Source organism: Parasteatoda tepidariorum, chromosome 1, assembly GCF_982258835.1.
Source record: "Parasteatoda tepidariorum strain Cologne lab strain chromosome 1, Ptep-v5.0, whole genome shotgun sequence".
Lineage (NCBI taxonomy): Eukaryota > Metazoa > Arthropoda > Arachnida > Araneae > Theridiidae > Parasteatoda > Parasteatoda tepidariorum.
In genome coordinates this window covers 108,280,613-108,306,728 of record NC_141755.1, presented here as the reverse complement: position 1 = coordinate 108,306,728, position 26,116 = coordinate 108,280,613, and the positions used below count along the sequence as shown (strand labels likewise).

Genomic DNA, 26,116 nt, shown 5'->3' with positions numbered 1-26,116 from the left:
TCTTTTTTTTTCCTTTCTCAACCCTCGCCTCTAATAATTTAGTTAAAATAAATATTTTAAAATTTAAATATATTCCTTAATAAACGTTGAATCTTATTTTGAGCTAAAAGGGGTTTTTATTTTAATTTTAATCATTTTTAACCTTATGAACTTTCTTTAAATTAAAGTATTTAACTTGCATTTATTTTAATAACTAGAATATTTATTTTCTTGAATTTAATTTTATGAACAAATGCACTTTTGTATTATGTAATGTGATATAAAAAACATGAATTTTCACACTGTTTTTAATTATTTTAATTTGTCTAATTTTTTTCCTGAAAAATTGATTCTGATTGTCTTATATTTTTAAAGTAATCAGTTTTGAAGTTTTTTATTTTAAACGTTCAAAAATATTTGATTTTATGCCAACATAATACAAGGTTATCTGATGAGAATTTAGTGCCTTGAACAATGATTATATAGAAAACACTACTTACAATTAATAAACAAGTTTGTCTAAGTACTTCGGCTTGCGACCCTTCGTTGGTTAATCTGCTGTCTATGGGGCCCTTCACTCAAAAAGGTTGTGCACCCCTACTAAATATAATTTAAAGATGCTCGTTTGTTATAAAATAAATTGAGTGAGGACGTATTTTCGGCTAATTATTTAACAAACATTATTAAGCATTATTTAGTTGAAAGTAACGTAAACGCTCCATTTTTGAATTGCAACAAAGATTTTACAAGATTAAAAGTTTCATTCGCTTCGAAAACCATATTAATAGGAAAATGTTTCAAGCGCTCAAAACAGGAGCCATTTTCTAGACATGCCAAACGTGTATGAAAAGAAACAAAAGTGATTTGAAATATGAAACGAAAAGTTGCCAACGAGAAATGAAAAAATAAAGATGAGAAATAAAACAAGAAAAAAAATCACTCCAGCCGAAAGAGGTAAAAAAATTCACAGAACAAGAAAAACCATAGTGGCCGAGAAGAGCAAATCAAGGTAAAATGCATTTCCACTCGTTATGGAAAGGTGGTGAGGATCTTTAACAAGGGAATAAGTATTAATTTTTATTTTATTTTATAGCCATCGTTGAACAGCGGACCCAATTTTTGGGTTTACGACTACTAATGTTCAACTACGTAGACTTGGTATTTTAAACCCAATACAGAAAACGAGAACTCCTGGATAAAGTATTGGGAGAAACTTGCCATCATGCAGGACTTTGTGAGGCTACTAACCCTCGTTTGCGTTACATGGAGAGGAAGACCACCAAGAACCTCCCACTGTTAGCCTGACAGCAAGGGGACCGTCTACCACTGAAGATATTTCACATCAGCGCTGTGGTCGGTGGAAGCCAGATGATTAATTCGTATCGACCAGTCATCGCTGGAATTCGAACTCTGCTCACGTCCATAGGAAGGTGTTGAGCGATCGCGGCTCAAGCATTCACCTGAATAAAACAAGATTTCAGGGCATCAAGATGAGCTGATGTGACAGTGGAAATAATTTTGACATCGAAATTGAATTTATTCCCATAATTTCCACACTTTGCAGCAATTGGTGATTTTTTGATAACGGACTATGGTATTCCTTAAGTCTAAATTTATTAGGGCGTCTGGTTCCGATGTAGCCAATGTCACGCTGACAATGAATGTAGTCTATGCCCCCAGTGATCATTAAAGCTAATAGGATCTTTAAGAGACCTAAATTTGGTATTTGTTACCTAAAAAGGACTTTAAAATCTTAGTTGTTATGTTACTTAGTTAGATGTTAATTTCTTAGGTTAAGTAAAGTTAGAAGATTGTAAAAGTTAAGTGTGTGCAAATCGGAAGTATGAAACGCAGAAATATTTTGACAATTAGGGTGATTAGAATTAATATGAGATGTTAAAACTCTTAACCAGAGGTGGAAAATGATCATGCTATCTTTTTTGTTCTCTTTTGGCTACTGTGGTTTTTTTTTTCTAGTTTTGTATCTTCCCTTTATTTATTTCATTTTTAAATAGGAGCTCTTAGTTTTACATTTCAAACCATATTTGTTTCTTCTGATTCACGTCTTGGAAATGGGCGCCTGTTTATGAGCGCTTGAAACCTGTATACTGTTTTTTCTTGTTTGAGTATTTTTTGAAACGAACAAAGTTTTCAATCGGATAATAGGTTAATGCTTTAGTTTCTTGAGATTATTTATTTAATGTAATAAAAAATGTTTAATTTTTTGATAGACAATGATAAAAATTTACGTTTAATTTTTAAAATCGAAAATAAGTAAATTTTGGGATTAGAAATGAAATCATGCATGTATATTCAATTATATTTTATTTGATAAATCAATTTGCTTCCCAATGCAAATATTACATGCAAAGTATAAATACAAATACTGAATTAATAAAATATATTTTTTACCTCCAAATGAATCAACTCATTTTAAATGTTTAGTATCTGATGAGATGTCACATTTATTAAAGAAAAAGATATATTAATCAAAATATATAATGTGAATAATAACTATTACAGGTAAATATTAAAACGCATAATGAAAAAAACAGTTTCAGTTGAAATATTTAATAAAAAAAATCAAATGAAGGAAACTCCCATAAGAAAAAGATTTCAAACTAAAGATTTGAATTGGAAATGTTAAAGTTTACATTGAAAAGGTAAAAATAAATTATCTCTTTTCAATGACAGAAAAAAATACGGACAGAATAGTTTTATGTTTTTAAAAAGTTAATAGATCTGTAGTTCTAGAAATTCTAGATGATTATCAATCAGATCAAATTATTAGCGTAAATCGAGCAAAGAATTAATTCCTCCTAAATTTTGAAAGGCCATAGATGGCAGTAAAAAAAAGCTAATCCAAAGCAATATTGACAATAACTGTGACAATTTATCGAAGTAAACAAGATAATGTAATATGGGCAGGCTTCTGAATAAAAGGGTGCACAGTGGTCGATAAAATTACATTTTCTTTGTAGTTAATTACAACTACTTTATTACAATTGTAGTTAACTCTAACTACTTTTCTTAAAAATATAGTTACTACTTCAATACTTTTCGCAGACATACGTACGTTACTGATTAGCATAATTCCCATAAATGTTTAAAATGTTTTGGAATAAAAAATTGGCCAGCATGAGAAGTTATTATGAAATGGTGATTCATCTATTACATGAGATAATTTTTTATTCTACAGTACTTTTGACGAATTTATTTTTTTTTAGCCTTTGAACTCTAAGTTCTTCTTGACAGTGAATATTTAATTAAGGAAATGATAAGAAATCGTGAAATATCGTGAAATGGAACACCCTGAATAACTTTATATCTAATGATCGGATCTTCACGTTCTAGGACTCAATCTTAATAATTTGATTTCCAATTATTCCTTTGCTTACAAGATTTACAATGATAATGAACGAAATAATTTAAGAACAAGAGAAAATAACTTCTGCCCACAAAAATAAAAAAAGAAACTTGCTTTGGAACATCAAAAGAAGCAATTTTCAGGGGATAGAGCGTTCACCTTTTCAATGAGATGAACAGGGTTGGAATCCCAGCGATGGCTGGTTGATGCGAATTCTGTATCCGGCTTGCACTGACCACAAGGCTGATGTAAAATATCAGCAATGGTAGACGGATCATGGGTTAGAGTCCCCTTGCCGTCAGGCTAACCGTGGGAGATTTTCGTGGTTTTTCTGCTTTATGTAACGCAAATGCGGGTCAGTTCCACCAAAAAGTCCCCCATGATGAAAATTTCCACCCTACAAGAGTTCCCTTGCCTTTTGGATCGGGTTCAAAATTAGAAAAGCTACGGTATTGAGCATTAGTAAACCCAAAAAAAATTGATTTGGCTGTTCAACGACGAATGTAAAATAAACTTAAAAATACTTTTGCCAGAAATCGCTACAAACTGTTTTTTTCCTCTTCTTTTTTTCTCTATCGCACTTCACGCTACAACTTCCGTATTTAAGAAGTAGTGCACTACACTACAAACTACGAAAATAAAGTATCGACTACAGTAGTTTCGCTACCTGTAGCTCACTTTTTCCGACCACCGAGGGTGCATTATTTTGATTTTCTTACCTCTTTGATGAATTTTCAAAGGAAAAGAAAAACTGCTGATTGATGCAACGGTGATCAAATGAATGGATTCGCAATTCAGGTTGTAAACATACATAGTTGGGTACGCTGCTTATTTCCAACCGCTATTTTATTCTTTCTTTCTTTTGAACTACCATGTTAAAATTTCAATGTTAAAATGTGTTAGCAGATTTAACTAACATGGGAGATATAAATGTATTTTCAACGAAAAATATTAACAGTAGAGTACTGCTTATTAATTGTGTAAAAATACAGAACAAACCAACGATAAAAAAAAAATTTAAAAAAAAACTTCTGTTCCACAATGCTTCACTATAGCTCATTCACCGAGAGTTGGCACTTGTCTCCACCTTCATCACGTGGTATGCAATGATACTTTTTTGGTATTTTTGAGAAAAGTTTATGAGCAATCCTGAACAAGGTTGCTATTTAATTTTATAATCGGCTTTGAACAGCCGACCCAATTCTATGGGTTTACGACTATTAATGTTCAACTCTGTAGTCTTGTAATCTTGAATCCAATCCAGAAGACAAGGGAACTGCTGGATCAAGTACTGGAGGCTTCGTGGAGGACGTTTTGGTGGAACTATCTCGCATTTGCATTACATGGAGAGAGAAACCACGAAAACCTCCCACGGTTAGCATGACGCAAAAGGACTCTAACCCATGATCAGTCTACCATTGAGGATATTTCACGTCAGCACTGTGGTCAGTGCAAGCCGGATGCGGAATTCGTATCGACTGGGATTTGAACCCGGTTCGCCTCATTGGAAGGCGAACGCTCTATCCCCTGAACCATCGCTGCTCAGGGTTGCTATTTGGCGCGTTACGGCAAAAATATTTATTTCTCAAACTTCATGTTCATTTTTTTTAACATTAAATATTTCCTAAATTTGATATTTCGCGCCATTATTTTAACGATATTTCTCTCTTTTGAGTGAATAGTTTGTCTTTTTTTGAGACATTTTTCTGTGAAAACAGCAGTTTTTAAATTTAAAATATATTTTAATTAGCTAGAGAAACGAAAGCTGTAATAGCAGATGATAAAGCGAAGTAAGTGACTGAAAAAGAATGAACTGTTTGTGTTTGACTTGCATTAAAGGTTGTCTCAATTTCAAGCACGGAGATGCTTCTCTTCTTACTCCCGCGCTGAAATGAACTCTGCTTCCGAGATGGTGGAGCCAAGTGTCAACTCCTGAAGAGTGAACTATATTCCTAGTATTGGTTAAGAGGAGAGGATGGTCCAAACTCGTTTCAAAAACCTCTGCTACTCTACCCCCTAAATGTTGTTTTCTCCTTTATACACAAGAAGGCACCTAACATTGGGGAACTTGTTTACATCATGTCAATGAAAGCTAGAGTTCTTTCCCTATGTATATTCTTTGATACAACTACTCGTTCAGATTATTGAAATAGTTCATTTTCATGACATTGTTTTATATAATTTAAATTACTAAAAATGAACTCAATCTTTTTCCTAAATGTTTTTTTTTAAATTTATTGTGATACTTTACACTTTTACCGATTGACTTATTGGACGGAAGATACTTTTATATAATAATAAATAAATGGATTTTAAAAAAATTATTTTTAATTTCTAATGCAAAAAAGAGAGAAAAAAATCAAAATTTTTATTTTTTTTAAATAGTTTTTAATTTTTTTACAGGTTATCAACAGAAGTTTAGAAAGACTATATGAGAGGATGATTCCATGTCCACACATACCAATGATTGGAGTTCTTTCTAAATGAGCGGTAATTCCAATATTCTTGGCTCCTTAAATAACCATTAGTTTATCATTTACCACTTGGTTGATCGTGTGACACTGTTGATGAAAAACTACGCGGTACTTTTCTTTTTACAGACAAAATTGAGTTTTAATTCATCTAAAAAATCAACGACATATATTTCTAAAATTATTATTTGCATTTTTGTCGAGGATAAAAGATTTTTCTTTAAGAAATAAGGACGCAATTTTTGCAAGTAGTATATCGAAATTTTTAACTGTGTTATAGTGATAGTACAGGGAGTTACATAGCATAGAGGGAGTTACGTTTAGTAACCCTCACCCTCGGTAGTGTTAACATATCTCGGAAGTAATTTTTAACATAATAAAGTGTTTTCTTTTAAACATGTTGGTGTAAGGTCATAAGATAACATTTTTTTTTAATTTCCTGATAAAGGAGTAATGAAATATTCACGAAAGTTTGAATGCTAAAAATGAGAGGAAAATTCACAAGTATTTGGCCCAGAATTTGCATATTAGAAAATATCTGCACTTAAAGCGACAATGGACTTTCAAAAAAATTTTTAGAAATTCTCAAGGGAATTTGAAATTTTTAGTATATTGAAATTCTCAGTATATATCTATATTGTAAAAACAATTTATATACAAAATTTCAAAAAAATATTTCAAAATTTCCGAAATTAAAAAAAAACACGTCTGAAATTTTGTTAAAATGACAAAATTCCTTTAAAATATTACATATTAGGTAATATAAAAAATTGTTGGGAGTACTTTTTTTTAATTTTATTATTGAAACAAATAACAGAAAAAAAGCAATAAAAAGAACATCATTTTTAAAAAAAAATCATCTTACCGCTATAAAATATCATGTATAAAAATAATACTATTTACTTAATTCAAGAAACTTTTCCAACGAAATGTTAATAATATTCATAAATGTATAGCATCAAATTCTCAGGTTAATAGAATAAAAATTCATTTCGCTGGAGGAGTTTGAAATTTGTAAATTTGTCAAAAAGGACATTTTGAGAAAAATGACTTTTACTACTTTTTCATTGCAAGGCGCCAAAGGGGCGTGGTCAAACCAGAAATGGCCATGACTTCGTCAATTTTGCTCTAATTCAAGATTTTTTTTTCCTAATGTTCAGTTAAATGCCTAGGTTTCGAAAATATAAAAAGTGAAAAATAAATTTTCTTGGCAAATTTTTGCTTATTTGAAAGTTCCTTGTCACCTTAACTGCTTATTTTGAATGTAATATAAAAAGAAATTTTTATCACACGAGACATTAACAAATTTGATGCATGCGTACAGACTTTTGCACCATACTTCAATACTTGAAAGTTTGAGAACTTTTTATCGTAGTGCATATGACTCTCCAAATAAGCATTACATCTTATTTATTCAACACAAGCAACACTTCAAAAACTTTTTCTTTTCATTGGTAAATTTTGTTCTGAAACTAAATTACAGATTTGAGATTGATAAAATGAAATAAAAGGAATAACCAAATTTATCAAGGCAATTCATTGTATTAAAAAGAAAGATTGTGCTAGGGAATTAACAGAATTCTGGAAGGATTGAGTAGTAAAGCCCGACCCTCATCGCCTCCTATAGTTCCTACGTCACAGCTACGGAGAAAATCAGTTGTTAGGATTTTTCTCAAGCAGGCGTTGCTATATCTGTCCTCAGACTTTCTTGCGTAACAAGCAAAAATCTCTTTTACAGTGGATATATTAATTGCAACCTCTTTATAAAAACTAATTATTATTATTCGATACATCAGATCCGTTAGAGAAATTGAATCTTGGAAATTATTTACTCCAAATATCCTTGAAAATCATCGAATGTGAGGTAAAAGTCACGAAAATATTCGTGATCGGTAAACGCACTGGTCCTGCACATTTTAATTAATAACTTATAACCGTTGTTGAACAGCCAACCAGTTTTTTTTTCTTTTTTTATGGGGGGGGGTTACAACTACTAATATTCAACTCCGTAGCCTTGTAATTTTGAAACTAATACAGAAGACAAGGGAACTCCTGTATAAAGTATTGGGAGAAAATGTACTATCTTGGAGGGCTTTTTTGGTGAAACTAACCAGCATTTGCGCTACATTGAGAGAAAATCCAAGAAAACCTCTCACGGTTAGCCTGACTGCACGGTTAGCCTGACTGATATAACATTTATATTTCCTTAATGAAATTTATATCAAATACCATATAGCGATTTAATTTCAGAATAATCTATCCCTTAGCAATATTTTTTATTTCACTTTATAACCTTCTTTGAACAGCAGACCTAATTTTAACTTTACGTTTACTAATGCTCAGCTTCGTAGCCTTGTAATTTTGAGCACAATCCAGAAGACAAAGGAACTTCTGGATCAAGTATTGGGAGAAATTTGCCTTGATGGAGGTCTTTTTGATGGAACTAACTCGCATGTACGTTACATGGGGAGGAAAAACACGAAAAGCTCCCACGGTTAGCTTGACGGCAAGGGGACTCTAACCCATGATCCGACTACCACCGAAGATAATTTACGCCAGACCTGCGGCATAAAATATCGGTGCAAACTAACCGGTCTGCGCAAGCCGGATGCGGAATTCGTATCGACCAGCTGTCGCTGGGATTCGAACCCGATTTACCTCATTGGAAGGCGATCGCTCAATCCCCTAAGCCATCACGGCTGAAATAAAGTATTATGAGAATTTTTAAAAAGCAACTGCTCTGTGCTTTAAAAAGTTATATTACGCGCAACTTATAAAAATTGAGATTACATAGTCTCGGCTAATTTTTTAAGGTATTATGTTAATTTGATATAAAGTTCGTCTTAAAATGTGTTGCAAAAATATTTTATAAAATCTTTAAAGGAAGCAGATGAACGTTGGTGGGTTTTTTGCTTCATCAGCTTTTTGTTGGCCACCGTTCAAAATAATGGTTATAGTCAAAACAAGTTTTAGCTAAATTCTAGAAAACACAAGAGAGAAATTGTTAGCACACGCTACAAAAATTTCGGTCTGTACATGTTTTGACCGCTTTATGATTTAGAAAGATAAAAGTTTGAATTTGAACTCAAAATCAAACCGTTTCGACTATATCTAACAAAAAGAGAAGGTCATAAAAGGTTTTCACTCATTTTCGACCAAACAACCACGTGTTTAAATTTTTCTCCAAACATTACAGTTAGCAGGAAATCATTAACCTAACAATTTTTGTTGTTGCAAATGCCAAAAAGTTACGGCAAAACATTCTGTATCCAACTTCAGATAAATGGATTATGTTTGAGAATTAAAAATTTTGATTTGAAGCAACATTTGAAATCATTCTGCGATATGTAAGCACACCGAGGAAAATCTTTATCCAGCTAAACTTTTTCCTCAGTTAACCCTTAGAAAAAAGTTACGGTTGTAGCAAGTTCTAGAGAACTTTTGATCAAATAAACCAGAGAACACATCTGAAACTATACCTAACAACAAAAGAAAATCTACACAATCCTGTATGTCATCTTTTTACGTGTTTTCCTTTTTTAATCAATCAGATGCAGGAGCTAAGTGAACGAAATACTATGGTTAGTGCTGAAATCACGTTTAAAATAAGCTGTTACATTGAAGATAATCTGGTGCAGCCATCTTGTGTGTAATAAAAGAATTTAAAAAAATTCGGGCACAACAGACGGATATGTTTAAACCATTTTAGTGCTTTACTTTTGAACGCTCTATCCCGGAAGTATCACGGGCACGAGAAATGGGAGACGAAAGCTCACCCCATGATTTTGACGGGAAAGAGGGGGAAGGGGCTTTGACCTAGAAACCACAAGTTTGGATTTTGGTCAAAAGGTCAGTTTGGTCTAAAGATCAGTCCATTTTATAGTAAATCGTAAAAGCACGTTATCCCATTAAAAAATACCGTTTGCCTGACCGCTAAAAAGTTTTATATCCAAAATCAGTTTTAGCTCATTTTTGACCCAGAAATCACGAATGAATTATGCCACAAAATGTTAAGCTTAGTATAGGATATCGTTAACCCATCAAACCGTTTCTCCAAAATTTTAATTTGGCCCATTCGCCCAAAAATAGTATGCCTAAAAAAATCTTGCAGAATTTTTGTCCACGACGCCACAAGTTTGAGTTATGCCCTAAAACGTTAGCCCGTTGTATAAAATTGCTTTAAAAATAAAAATAAAAAAAATAAAAAATCTTCCACCAGAATAAAAATTAATGCCAAAATAGCTTTTAGTTTCTTTAAAAAAAATATGACACTTTGAAAGAAAGCTAAACTTTCTCCTCGTTGTACCATTCCGTAATCCCATGTTTGTGCACAAAAGTGTTTCGTCACCGAATTAACACAGCTAATTTTTCAACCACATTTACACATTTAATTTACAATTATTAACCTATTGAGCCTCTCATGTTTACCCACTAAAGAGTTTTTCTCAGCCAACCCTCTTCCCCCCCCAAAAAAAAAAGAAAGCTACGTCAAAAACTGGTTTTCAATAACAACAAAAATCAGAAGTTAGAGTTTGTGTCTCAAAACGTTAGCCTATTGTAGGAAATCGTGATCACTTTCGATCACCAAAACTTTTCAAAACTAAAATAAGTTTTAGCTAATTATTGATTAAAAACTGAAACTTTTAATATTGCCTTTAAAGTTTGGTCAATATTAAGACAGTAAATGTCCACGGTAGGATAACCTATTCAAAAACAATAATGGCCAAACCAGCATTTTATACACATTTGATTAATCTAAGCATTTTTTTTTAATTTAAAATATTAAACCAGTACCGATTATACACCCAATTAAGAAAATCTTTAGCCTACTTAAACTTTACAACGACGCAAGTTGTCTGAAATATTACCAAAAAACGAAACATTTCAATCCTACCGCTGTTAATCCATGCTCGGAAATCGTTACCCCACCGTCTAAAAAATAATTATTAAGACAAATATTAGCTACTTTATAAACTGCAAACAAGCTCGAACTCGACCCTCTAAACCTTAACCCATAAAAAAAATTTTAATCCTGCGTTGAAATATCCACCAAGATAGGCTACAAAACAAGTAAAAAGAGTTTGTTCCCCCCCCCCCTAAAAAAATCGTTAACTTTTCCACCAAAAAGTAATTATGGCCAAATAAAGTTTAAGCTTAATTTTTTTAACTGGAAAACACTATTAAGATTCGCCTCTAAACAATTGCTCTTTGTTTCTTCATAGTTATTCCATACCGCAAAAAAGTGGAAATAGTTTAAACTTATTTTTAATCAAAAAACTAAGAATTAGAATTTTCCCTGCTGACGTTAGACTTTTATAGGAAATCGTTAACCCACCCAATTTTTGTTAGCCTGTCAGGCAAAAATCGAAAATTCTAATCAAAATATAGTGAGAACTTAATCTATATCTCTTTCGAGTTATCCTCTTTCTCAATTTCTTTAGGGAATTTCTAAAATTGTGCGCTTTGAAATACTTAATATAATATTTGATTTCTAACTATTTCCTTTGCTATTTCAGGTTTTGGCCTTTAGTTTCGTAAGAGGGAAGATAAAGCCACTGATAGCAACTAAAATAGGACTATTTGCTACTAAGTTCGAGGTAAGGCGACTATGGCTATTATTTTTACAAACAAAAATTAGCTCAAAAGTGACAATTTTTAAAAAAATTACAACTTTATAAAAAGATTTATTTAAGAAAAAATGTTGCCAAGTTAATAATTTGCCCCTTATTTCTCAAATTTATATATAGATATCAAATTTTGAAAAATCATGTGGAAATGGCGGAAAAGCAAACACTCAAATTACAAATTGCGTCTCGTAATAATATCCAATCATACATCAAAATATCGGAAATGAAACGAAACAGAATGGACAAAAACAGTCAAGATGTGCTGCTAAGGAAATATGAAAGCGTCGAATCGGTGCATTGTGGGTAAAAAAAAAAGTGATTTGTTAAATGTGATATTTTGACCTTAAACCTATTTTTTGTACCTATTTTTGAAAATGACCAAAAATAGATAAAAAAAAAAAAGTGGGTTTTTCAATGAAACTGTCGCGTTTTGAGTGTGTGAAAAAAGTGATAATTCAAAACTCGCGTATCATAACATCATATTCAAAATGCTGAAATTTCTTAAACTGCATTGAAATAACCAAAAAGCAACCAAAAATAAACATTGCTTTCCAGGGAGTCGGTGTGAAAAGTCCGATTATTTTTTTATATTACGCATGTGTATACAATGCGAGGGTTATAGGTAAGAAGGTGATAGAACACAACTATACAAACACGAATCACCCTACAATCCTTGATCGTAAATCGCTAGAGAACGAAACATGTTGTGTCACGAAAGGATGGGAAACAAGGTAGGCAGAGACTGGAATGGTAAAAAACCTATAAAATGAAGAAAAGTATTTTTAACAAAATGAAATTAAACGGTAAGACCCCCATCACGAGAACTGCTCTAACTTGCAACCGACAACATTAACGCAGGGATTAGCGAAAACACCACCTAAATCAAAATTTTTGATAGTTTTCCATTGATGGACCAACATTGCCTTTGTGTTGATGATCAATAATTCCATCATGAAACATATTTTTTATGGTAACCAACATAATTAACCATCATCTCAATGTGACTGATTTATGATGATCCAATATAAGAATAACAACTTGTTTGGATCGTTTGTTCATGTTTATCAATTTCCATCATAGTGTCTTAGAAATCAAATGCTAGAGCGATCATGAACCACTATCATCCCAATGTAGGAATTCAGATTAATTTATGATGGTCCAATATTAAAAAACACAAATTGATTTGATTCCTGAGAACCAACAAGAATTCCCATTAAGCTATCCTGAAAATGTACAGTTGGAACCATCGAGGATCATCATGGATTGTTGTTTCATGAGAATAAAACTTCTCTTGATGGTTCACCATCATAAATTTAAGTAGCATTTTTCATCATGGATTGATGGAAGCTTGTGGGCATATCAAAAACCATGAACACATAATGAAAAATATTGGATGATGGTAACCATCATGAGTCGCACTGAAACCAACATAAACCATCAAAAAAATTTGATGGAACCATCAAGAATTTAGACTTGGGTATGCATTTCTCTTGTGGTGTCAGCAGCTACTGATATCAGAGGAAACAAGGACTTCAACAAAATCCATGGGACCATCGTCGTAGATGAGGCTCACTTCTTATGACGCTAGAAAAAAAAGTGCGCAAATGACAAATCAGGTATCAACCAGTTGATTGGACCACCACGACCTATTCGTCATCTCCAATACATGATATCTAAGGCGTTACGCACATCTACAATATAATCAGGAGTCCCGTCGTATTGAAACCACGTGCGTTGTTTGATTTGTAATGGAACGCAAGTAAATAGTTCTGCTAACACCTCTCGCAAATACACAAGGTATGAATCTCTCTCCAGGCGTGTTTGCAGTAGGTATGGCCCAATCAGATGATCGTACACCATTCCGCCAAACATTTAGCCTGAAAACATTGTTGGAACAAACTTGAACGCAATATGTGCGGGCTCTCAGTTGCCCAATCATGATAGCTGTAGATATTGAAATACCATAGCATGTAAATGTCCATTCCTCAGTGAACAATACTTGTGCACAACGACTTGGGTCCACAGACATCTGCTGGAGAAACCACGTGGTAAAATTGATAAGTGCCTGATAATCTAGGCCCTGAACTCTCTGCGCATGGTAGAGATGTATTCCTTGATCTCGTAGTATTCGCCACAACGTATTGCGGGAAACATAACCGGCCTGAGACATTTGCCTCGTGCTAGATTCAGTTCTCGCACTGATACGATGCGCAATTGGGTCCGTTACAGATCTTAGAGCTTCTCTTGCAATGTCGTCTGCAGTTCCGTACATGTAATATCTGCCTTCTCCTAATTCGAGTCAGCATTCATCTGATCGGAGATCCACAGAGCAATTAAAAATAGTTACTCTGTCATGCAATTTAATAACCGACATTGAACAGCCAACCCAATTTTTGGGTTCACGACTACTAATGTTCAACTCAGTAGCCTTTTAATTTTGAATTCAATCCAGAAGATAAGGGATTTCCCGGAGCAAGTATTGGCAGAAATGTGTCTCCGTGGACGGCTTTTTGATGAAACTAACCCGCATTTGCGTTACATGAAGTGGAAAACCACGAAAACCTCCCACAGTTAGCGTGATGGCAAAGGGACTCTAACCCGTGATCCGTTTATCACTGAGGATTTTTTAAGTCAATACTGTGGTCTGTGCAACGCGGATGAGGATTTGATATCGATCAGCCACTGCTGGGATTCGAACCCGGTTCACATCATTGAAAAGCGAACGCTCTACCCCCCGAGCCATGTCGGCTTTTTGCCGAGCAATTGAAAATACAACGATTGATTCCGAGAAAAGTGGATAGACAACTGTTTTTTTTCTATTTTCAATGCTATGAAAGCTAAAATGGAATGCCAAAAAACTGATATCTATTGTTCTGGCGATAAGAAGTTTACTATGCTATGTAGTTCCTGTTGCAAGGATATTTTATCGAAGACCCCAACAACTCGGCTAGAGGTTTTATAAAGTTACATGCAGGATACTGGACGTGGCAGGTATCTAAGAACGCCATCTGTAACGGTGACGAAATTGTGCATCGTATCAACGCGAGAACTGAATCTTGCACGCGGGAAATATCTCAGCTCATTTACGTTTCCCGTAATGATAATAATGGCAAGGTTCTGCTTAACAACCATACATTGATTCCAAATGCATAAAATTCTAAGTTTGATTTTTTTGACAGCATGACAGTACTGTGAACAGCCTTCTTATGGATCGCTGGGAGGCTCGCTCTAGTGAGTTGCGACTTACGTTCGAACCATATATTCTACTAGGATTTACTGTTCTGTTTAGTTCTGTTCTATCCTCTCCTAACGTAAGTACCATGAGTTTTGGGACATCTGTATATAAAGGAACATAATCAAGATTAACGAACATACGATGGGAATCTTTTATACCAAGCTCAAACTGGTCAGCGCTTGACACACTTTTCAAATAATGGACCCTATTATTACTTTTTATGTAATTTTTTTAATTCATGTGCTACTTTTATTAATCAAGACAAAGTTGTCTCGAATAATAGAAATAACACATAAATTAAATGGTAAGGTGATATGCAAGGTGAGAAACAAATCCATCCTGTGTTTGAAAGGCTTATCAACAAATTTTACTTGATAAATAGACTTTTTTTAAGAAACGTTCAATTTGTGAATCTTTGGTGATGCGGCAGAATTCGAATTCTTCCCACACTTGCTACAATATATCGCTATAAATGGTAGTGGATGTGGCCTTTCATCGTAATCCTGCTAAATAATAAATACTTTGATTTAATCTCATAAGGGATTTAAATCTGGAGATCTACAATTTAGACTGCTTTTTTTAAAATATGGTTCTACTGACGTAACTATTTCTCTAATAGGGAAGAGTTAGGAAGTTAATTGAGGGCCGCTAAGACCCTAAGTTCGTTCCTGAATGTCGTAGTGTATTGAAAATAATTGAGTTTTTAATACCATGTGCAAATGGTATAAGAATTCTTTTATATAGATTTGATTTGAGCACTTCAATTTTTTTTGAACTATTATTTTATTAAAGCAACTATTTTTTTTTATAGGAAACAGTTATGGTGTCAGTTGAGCTGTATAACGTAGTACAACAAAATACAGGTAAGATAATAATTCTTATGTTTTATTAATTCTGAAATCTTCACCTGTTTTGATCAAAGATTTAAATTTGTCAATGCCTATTTGCTAGCAATTTAATTTGCTGGAGTCTTGAAAATGGGTGCTTGTCTTTGAGCGCTTGAAACATGTATACTGTTATTTCTTGTTTGAATATTTTTTGAAGCGAACAAAGTTTTAATCGGATAATAGCTTAATGATTTAGTTTCTAGAAACTATTTGTTTAATGTAAAAAAAAAAATAATTCATTTTTGATAGGCAATGATAAAATTTACGTTTAATTTTTAAAATAGAAAATAAGTACAAAAATTTGGGGCTAATAATAAAACCATGCGTGTACATTTAAGTCTAATTTATTAAATAAATCAATTTGTTGCCCAATGTAAATATCACATGCAAATATTGAATTGATACAAATATATGCTTACCTCCAAATGAAACAATTCATTTTAAAGTATCTAATGAGACGCCACAATGTATTTAAAAAAAATTAATTAATTAATCAATGTAAAATGTGAATAAAAACTATTGCAAGTAGATATTAAAGCGCATGATTAAAAAAAGTAGTTTCAGATAAAATATTTAATAATAAAATCAAATAAAAGAAACTTCCTTAAGAAAAAGTTTTCAGACTAAAATATTACATTTTACACTAAAAAGCTGAAATATTATAGCTCTTTTCAATGATCGATTAAAAGACTGTCTCTGATACAAACAGAATGATTTTATGCTTCTGAAAAATTGATACATCTGTAGTTCAAGAAATTCTTGATGATAAAAGGCAATTTTACTGGAGAGAATAATTCACACAAATGTTCCAAAATGGTTTTGAATAAAAAAATTGACTTAGTTAAGCATGAGAAGTTATTAAGAAATGTTAATTCATCTTTACATGAGATAGTTATTTATTCTAAAGCACTTTTTACGAATCTATTCTATTAACCTTTAAACTCTTATGTTCTTCTTGACAGTGAATATTTAATTATGGAAATGATAAGAAATCATCTAATATTTAGGATTTAAGAATTAATGCATTTTGATTGCCCTCTAGAAATGAAGTACAAGTGCACAAAATAAAAAATGGAACACCCTGAATATCTTTAATGATCTGATCTTCACGTTCTAGGACTCCATCTTAATGGTTCGATTTCCAATGATTCCTTTGTTTACAAGATTCCCAATAATAATGAACGAAATAAATTAAGAACATGAAAAAATAACTGCTGCAAATAAAAATTTAAAAGAACTTGCTGCTCTGGAGCATCAGACGAAAAAAAATTTTTTTTCAGTGATAGAGCTTTCGCCTTCCAATGAGGTGTCCCGGGTTGGAATCTCAGCTGTGGCTGATTGATACGAATTTCGCATCCGGCTTGCACCAACCACAGTGCTGGCGTAAAATATCCTCATTGGTAGACGGATCATAGGTTAGAGTCCCCTTACCATCAGGCTTACAGAGGGAGGTTCTCGTGGTCTTCCTGTCCATGTAACGTAAATGCAGTATAGTTCCACCAAAAAGTCCCCCACGAAGGAAATTTCTACCAATACTTGATTCAGGAGTTCCCTTGTCTTCTGGATTGGGCTCAAGAATTCAAAGCTACGGTGGTGAACATTATTAGTCGTATACCCAAAAAATTGGGACGGCTGTTCAACGACGGTTATGAAATAAACTTTAAAAGTAGTTGCCAGAAATCACTCCAAACTACTATTTTTGTGTATAACACTACACGCTAGACTACGAACAACGAAAAAAAAGTATCGGCTACAGTAGTTTCGCTACTTGTAGCGCTCTACTTCCGACCCATGAGGGTGCATTATTTTGATTCTCTTATCTCTGTGATGAATTTTCAAAAGGAAAGGAAAACTGCTAATTGATGCAACGGTGATCAGGCGGATGGATTCGCAATTCAGGTTGTTGGACAACTCTACATGCATAGTTGGGTACGCTGCCTATCTCCAACCGCTATTTTATTAAAATTTCAATGTTAAAATGTGTTAGTACACTTAATTAACATGGGTGATATAGATGCATATTCAAAGAAAAATCTTAATAGTACAGTACTGTTTATCAGTAAAGTAAAAATACAGAACAAACCAATGAGAGAGAAAAAAATAATGAAAAAAAATCTTTCCCACAATGCTTCACTATTCCCAGTATTGGTTAGGAGGAGAGGAGGGTGCAAATCTACCGGGTCACAAAGTCCTACATGTTTCCGCAGCAAATCAGTACCTCTGGGGGTACAGGATTGGAGATCGATCATTCTCTGATTCAGGTCAAAATTACGATCTGCGGATGAATGAATGGATGTATGAATGGGTCCGCCCTATATTTTGGTGCGACGTATGGTGTGGCAGAAGTCTAATTCTTGGCCATAGATGGCGCCACTGAAAAACAAGAAACGCACACTCTGCACAAATTTGCCCGGTTTCACCAAGCAGGCTTGCACGTGTGGCAAGTAGCATTAGCAACAACAACAAGAACCTCTGTTACTGTGCCCCTAAACGTTGTTTTCTCCTTACACACAGGGACCATGCCTAACATCGGGGAACTAGTTTACATTATGTCATTGAAAGCTAGACTTGTTTACCTATGTACATTATTTGATAAAACTACTCGTTCAGATACTCGCATGAATTACTGAAATAGTTTATTTTAATGACATTGCTTTTTGTAACTAAAAATAAGCTCAATCTTTTTCCTGAATTTTTTTTTTATTACAATGCAGCAAACGGAAAAAGTGTAAAATATCATAATTAGAATTAATATATTTTACACTTTTTTCCGATCAACTTATTGGACGGAAGGCACTTTTAGATAATAATAAATAAATGGATTGAAAAGAATTATTTTTAATTTCTAATGCAAAAACAAAAATGCAACATTTTTATTTCTTAAAATAGTTTTATATTCTCTTACAGGTTGGAAAGACTATTTGAGGGGATGACTCGCCTACCTATGATTGAAGTTCTTTTTAAATGAGCGGTAATTCCAATCTTTTAAATATCTATTAGTTAATCATTTACCACGTGGTTGATCATGTGTAACACTGCAGAGGAAAAAACTAAGCGCTAATTCTCTTTATACGGACAAAATTGTGTTCTAGTTTATTTTAAAAATCAAGGTCATGTATTTATAAATTTATTATTGCGCTTTTGGCATAGATAAAAGATTTTTCTTTAAAAAAAATGAGGACGTTGTTTCCGGAATTAATGTACCGAAATGTTTCACTGTGTGATACAGGGAGTTACATAGCATAGAGGGAGTTATGTTTGATTAACCTCCCCCCACCGTAGTTTTTACATATCTCGGAAACTTTGCAAGTAACTTTTAACGTAATAAAGTGTTTTCTTTAATACTTGTTTGTGTCACAAGACATCAAAAAATAAATTTATTTCCTGATAAAGGAGTAATGAAATATCCAGAAAAGTTTGAATTCTAAAAATGAGAGAATTTTCAAGTATTCAGCTCAGAATTTGCACTTAATTGTTCATTTTTAATATAATCTAAAACAAGACATTTATATCACACTATACATAAACAGATGGAATCAAATTTGATACATGCGTACAGACTTTTGCACCCTATTTCAGTATTTAAAATTTTGTGAATTTTTTATACGCATTGCATATGATTTTTACAATCCAAATAAACATTACATCTTTATTCAACACAAACAACACTGCGAAAACTTCCTTTTTTCATTGATAAATTTTGTACGTTAACTAAATTGTAGATTTACGATGTATAAAATGAAATCATTTATATATTGAAGTCATACTCAATTAAACTTGCAAGTAATTCAGCCTAGAATTTGCCTATTAGAAAATATTTGCGCTTTAATGTTTATTTTTAATATGGTGTAAAAGACATTTTTATCACACGAGGCATTAACACATGGAATCCCATCCTTACAGACTTTCGCACCATCCTGTAAAACTTAAAAACTTTGTGAATTTTTCGTGTGCAGTGCATGTAATTTTCTCAATCCAAATAAACATTGCATCATATTTATTCAACTCAAATCTGCAAACAATTTTTTTTTTCGTTGGCGAATTTTATTTTTCAACTACATCAAAGATTTGCGATATACATTCCGTGCCCAAATTAATAAAGGCACTCTAAGATTCTATGTAAAATCTTAATTATCAGGTGAATACTCTACAGTTTTCTTGTTTTCGCACGACTGAAACCGGTTTGCACATGTTTACGTTCGTGCTTTTTTTTCACGAATTTATATATTGCGAATTTATTTGACGATTTTTTATTTATATCACGAATTTATTTGTTTAACTAGAATTTATTTGTTTATGCAGGTTTTTTCATTGCATTTCACTTATTTCAGTTTTTAATAGACTTAATTCTAGCCAAAGTTTTAACCTTTTTTAAAGAGATATCAGTTTTAGAAATTTTATCTGAAGATTTTATATTATAGCACATTTCTAATAGGTTTAACGAAATACATGTCATTTATTTGAATTCAAATTTATTTTAATGACTTAGTATTTACTAAAAAGATGCAATTTTTTAAAAAAAAAAAAGTTGCTATATAGATTTGAATGATTGTTTTGAATTCTTAGAATTTTGTGCATTTGCAATGTACCTAAGTTAGTAGCGAGCGAAGCAAACCATACAAGATTGCGTAGCAATTTTCGGGATTGGAGAGCGTTAGCGAGCAGGGGGCGCAGCTCACTAGTTCTATTGAATTTATATTTACACAGAACATTTCTCACCAGTTTTAACAATGATCCGCTTAGGATAGAACACAAATCAATGCAAATTTGAAGATTAATGAATCATTTTTTGGAATTTGCAAATCTGCATTTCAGACAACATTTAATGATTAAACAAGCTTTTTGTTATCTATGTATTAAACGCAATTGCAACTTATTATGAGAATCTGAAAATTATTCAAAATTTTGCTGTTAGATATAAAAATGAACACATTAAGAAAGTTTGTTTATACTTTACCTTATAGATTATTCGGGTATCTGTTCAAATAGAAGATTCAAACTTCTATCCGAAATTTTTGCCCTCTCTGACCAAGAACCTATATTTGTAGCACTTTTGCACAAGATCGGTATAGTCAAAAGAAATAGTTCAGTTTAAAAATAAGAGTTAGAGAACTTCTGAAACACTCATTTCAGTCGAAATCTATTTATTTACTTAGCACCAAACTTACGATTTTTCAAATCTTAAATTGGCAACATTTAATTTATACGTGAATACGTTGAACCTATTATTTTTTTAAAACATATAAATACACATTTCGTTTTATTAGAAACATATGAATGTTGAAAGATTTAAATCCCTTCCTTAAAAATATATTTTAAAATTTTAATAAATTATCTTGAATTTGGATAGGTCGAATAAATCTGGTATTTATACTAAGCTAACATTCTCAACTGAAATGGTTTTAAATTTTCGAAGAGATTTAAAGAGACTTTTGCTGCAATATTAAATTTAAGTTCTAATTTTGTCATCTAACTTGTTCTAATTTTTTCATCTAACTTATACTTAAACTTTGTTTTGAAGTAAGTTTTATAATTTATTTGGAACTTGAAGTACCTTATAGTTTATGTACCCATTTTCGAAATTATCAATTAAAACTAGTTTTGTTTACCAGGATTATGGAAACTTCATAAAATATTTTATTTTATAACAGCCGTTGAACTGCCGACCCAATTTTTTTTTATTTGGGGCGGGGGGAGGGGCTTACGAGTATTAATGTTAAACTCCGCAGTCTTGAATTTTGAACCTAATCCAGAATACAAGGGAATTCTTGGATCAAGTATTGGGAGGAATTTGCATTTGTGGAGTACTTTTTGACGGAACTAACCCGCGTTTGCGTTACATGGAGGGAAAAACCACGAAAACCTCCCACGGTTAGCCAAGCTGCAAGGGAATATAAAATTTAGATTTCTTTGATAAGATTTACATCAAACACCATATATGGATTTATTTTCAGACTAATCGACCTTTTAGCAATCATTTTTTATTTCAATTTATAACCATCGTTGAACAGCTGACCCAACTTTGGGTTTACGTCTACCAATGTTCAACTCCGTAGCCTTGTCATTTTGAACCCATTAAGGAAGACAAAGGAGCTTCTGAATCAAGTATTGGGAGAAATTTTGCCTTTGGAGATCCTTGTGATGGAACTTAAATCATTTGTGTTACATAGAGAGGAAAACCTCCTACGGTTAGCCTAACGGCAAGGGGACTTTCTTTCTTTCCAGACGCGGATAAGTACCTACGTTAGTAAAGCCCTTACCCGTATAATCCGCGTCTGGCCACTATTCCAGCCAACCTCAACCAATTATTTAAAATTTCAAAAGAAAGGAGGTTACAATTTGGTTTATAAATATACAGAAATATTATTTTGTTTACAAATATACAGAAATACCAATTATAGTTTAAACAAGAATTTTTTTAAACTATATGGGATATAGAAAGTGAGAATAAATAAATTTTGAAAAGTAAATTAATAAGAAAAAAAGGTTAATAAAAAAAAAAATTTCTTAGTTCTCCATTAAAATTTTGATTTCCAGGTATTAAATAATAAAGGAAAGTATAATTAAAATGTTATAATAATAAATAAAAAATTGAATAGAAAAGATATGCGCAATATTTACAACATACGGCAAGGGGACTCTAACCCATGATCCGTCTGAGGATATTTTACGCTAGCACTGTGGTAGGCGCAAGCCTGATGCGGAATTCGTTTCGACCAGCCATCACCGAGATTCGAACCCGATTCACCTCATTGGAAGGCGATTGCTGTACCCCCCCCCCTGAGCCTTCACGGATCAAATGAAATATTGTGAAAAAATTAACAAAACAACTGCTCTATGCTCATAAAAGTAATATTGCGTGTAACTTATAAAAATTGAGATTACATAGCCTCGGCTGATTTTTGAGGTTTTATGTTAATTTGATATAAAGTTCGTCTTAAAATGCGTTGCATAAATATTTTAAAAAATCTTTAAAGGAAATGCAAATGAACGTTGGTGGATTATTTGCTTCATCAGTCTTTTGTAGGCCATCAGGCAAAAACGTTTATAGTCAAAACAAGTTTTAGCCAGATTCTGACCTAGAAAACACAATACTGAACTTTACGTCAAAAGTAAGCCACTTGTAATAAATTGTAAGCACACACTACTAAAAGTTCTGTCCATACAGTTTTTGACCGCTCTATGAATTAGGAAAAAAAAGTTTGAATTTAAACTGAAAATCAAACCTTTCTAACCATATCTAACAAAAGGGATATGGTCAAAAAAAGTTTTCACTAAGTTTCGACTAAACAACCACGTGTTTTTACTCCAAATATTAACAGTTATTAGGGAATCGTTAACCCAACAACCAATTTTGCTGTTACAAACGCCAACAAAGTTACGACCAAAACAGTTTGTACCCAACTTCTGTTAAATGGATTAAATTTGAGAATTAATAATTTTGATTTGAAACAACATTTGAAATCATTCTATTATACATAAACACATAGAGGAAAATTGTTATACAGCTAAATTGTTCCTCTAGTCAACCCTTAAAGAAATTATGTTTTGTAGTGTGTCTACCACTACAAAAATATAATTCCAATTCACTAGTATATAAGACATGTTACTTGATTCTATGGTGGGGTAACTTTTCATAGATGAAGGTTGACATTGTCGATAACTGCTCTCCCCACATTGGTGACCCGGACGTGATGTGAACACGCTTACCTTGACGGAAACTCCCACTTCGATTTGAACACGCCTACTTCGATGGATGGTTCCCGTTGAACAGTTGATTTTCTACTTGTGACTGTTACAATATCTACCTCGCGCTGTTGCAACTGAGTCTCGATCACACACAACGTATAGACTCGACTGCTAAAGGTAGCACTGGAGCGACCACGACCGTGAACTTTATACAGTTCTCACAATCAGCAAGCAAAAAGTACGGTGATCTTAATACAGCTCTCCCGGCTTCTCACAAAACAGCAATGAATCAGCTAGTGGTATCCGTTCATCGTATACTATCGTAGATAAAATTCTGGTGGGGGAGTACTGTAGTGTGTCTACCACTACAAAAATATAATTCCAATTCACTAGTATATATAAGACATGTTAACTCGATTCTATGGTGGGGTACCTTTTCATAGATATGAAGGTTGACATTGTCGATAACTACTATCCCCACATGTTTGTCTCCCCACTCCTAGCGAGCCTTTGATCTAATAAAGAAGAGAACACATATCGGCGTCTGGAACTCTCCCTTTCAACAAAAGAAAATCTACACCAACCTGCATCTCTGTCTGGTTTTACATGCCTACCTTTTTAACCAATCAGATACATGTAGTGTGAGGGTTGGATGAACTCAAAAACAATACTCATGTAATTGCTTTATAATTTGTTTTTAATAATCAATATATATCTTAAAATAAATAAACAAGCAAGTCTTGCTAAACCACGATGAAAAATAAAGCTATCTCTTACACAGTCTGTCTATGGGAAGAATTACCCTAGCCATATGTCTAGGGCAGTGGCGGTGACTATGGTTACAAGGTTTATTTATTTCAAGTAAGAGTATTGGGTCACTATTTAAGATGGGATTTAGCTGGTTTCTGTGGCAGCAGACGGCCATAGATTTTGTTCTAAGGGGAGTTTTTTATATAGACGGTAAAGTTTAAGTCTAGTCTAGTTTTTATGTAGACTATAAGTCTTTATATAGACTCTATAAGTTCCTCTCTTCGTTTTCCTCTAATCCAGTGATCTTTCTCACAGTGCACTTATTCGTTTTGTAGAATATAATTGTCTTAAATGTATTAATAAATTCTTATTTAATTTTGAGATTTGAAAATGCTTATCACATTTATATCTTATTGTTTTCTTTGCAATTTTTACAGAACAAGTGTGGCCTTGGTTTCCTTATAGGGAAGAGTTATGACGTTAATAATGTAATGCACCATAATTTAGATACGGATTTCATTTTTATGTTCCATTAATTTTAAAATCTCCATGTGTTCTGACTAATCATTAAATTCTTCACTTTTTACTTCGCAATAAAGATTCCGAAACAGTTTAATTTTTATTCGAGATGCAGTAGAAATACTATTTTAGTTTTTTTGAAAACACTTAGTGCAGCTTAATGATGCTAACTGTCCCTTTTGCTGGCTTTTTTATTCTCGTTAAAATGTGAATTTCAAAACCTATTCTCTTAAACTCTCAGTAATCTGAATTCTCATTATTCAGCGATCAGACTCCTTTAAACTTGAATTTTGATGTAAACAATATTTTTTTTTCTCATTAATTTAAGAGCTTTTACCCAAATGGTCAACAATCATTAAAAAATTGCTTTACTTTCATGATGTTTTCTGAGAATATTTTGAATGATACCTTACAAACAGAGAAATGTTCTAGTAGTATTTTAAAAATGTTTTAAATTTCAATAAAGATTAGAAAAATTCGGTAATCTCCATTTGCCCATCAAACTTTTTGTTTGATTGCCCGCTAAAAAATTCCCCACAGAAATTGTAGCTGATTTTTTGACCAAATCAGCAAACATTTGGATTTACAATCTGAAGGTATTAAGTTTAATCTATCATCGCTATCCCGATAAGAATTTTGTTAATTTGTCCACAAAAAATAAATAAATAATAATAATATTCTTCAAAATAAGTTTCAGCTAATTTTCGACGAATTTTTTTCTAACTAATTCGACGAATAAGTTTAATTTTCGCCTTCAAATTTAAACCCAGTTTCGGACATTGTTAACCTAAGTAAAATAATTGTTTGCCCATTTGTCAAATTATGTTTAGGATTAAATAAGTTTTAACGATGTATTAACTTAGAAGATAATTTGCTTCCAAACAGTGCATAAAATTATTAGTGCATTTTAATAAATGACAAAATGGAAAAACAAGAACAAACTATAAACCTCTTTGTCCTTGAAGCAATAAATTTGAACTTTGTCTTGAAATGTTAGCCCATAATAGCAAACCATTATCCAACCAGAAAGACTTAAAAATATTTGTCCAGTGTAAACATTCGTTACGAGGTTTTCAATAAAAATGGCCTTTTCTGAAGAAGCTGGCCAATTTTTTCAAAAAAGCTAGAGTAGGAAATATACTTTTTCCATCTAAACTTTTCTTTACCAAACCTCCCATATAAATACATGGTTACGTCGGAATAAACCCCTTAACAATCTTACTATGTTAAAAAAAGCGCCTATTTCTTATTCAATAAAATTATATACATAGAAAAGATGTAAGTACAATATTTATGTGATTTTCGAGATTTTTTCTTAGCTTGAAATTTAAAATAAACTCTTGTTACATTAAAAATAATCTGGTGCAGCCATCTTCTATGTAAAAAAATAATTTAAAAAATGTGGGGCACAAGAGACGGATATGTTTAAATCATTTCGGTGCTTTACTTTTGAGCATTCTCTATCCCGGAAATATCACGGGCACGAGAAATGTGAGACGAAAGCTCATGCCTTGATTTTGACGGGATTCAGCAGGAAGGGCTAAGTTAATCTTTGACCTAGAAACCACAATTTTGAATTTTACCTCTAAACG

The 26,116-nt window shown here is 32.7% G+C and overlaps 1 long non-coding RNA gene across 2 annotated transcripts in view; it reads left to right on the top strand.

Moving 5' to 3' along the window:
* The window catches only part of LOC147816692 (uncharacterized), a 110,343-nt gene that overhangs the window by 72,919 nt on the left and 11,308 nt on the right, over positions 1–26,116 (top strand). The window contains exons 7-11 of one of the 2 annotated variants that reach the window (XR_015428748.1): positions 5,750–5,836; positions 11,334–11,414; positions 15,491–15,542; positions 18,474–18,537; positions 24,443–24,512. This is a non-coding gene — a long non-coding RNA (uncharacterized LOC147816692). Of the gene's footprint in view, positions 1–5,749; positions 5,837–11,333; positions 11,415–15,490; positions 15,543–18,473; positions 18,538–24,442; positions 24,513–26,116 lie in introns of those variants that run through there. The other variant, XR_015428749.1, reaches the window with a different exon arrangement.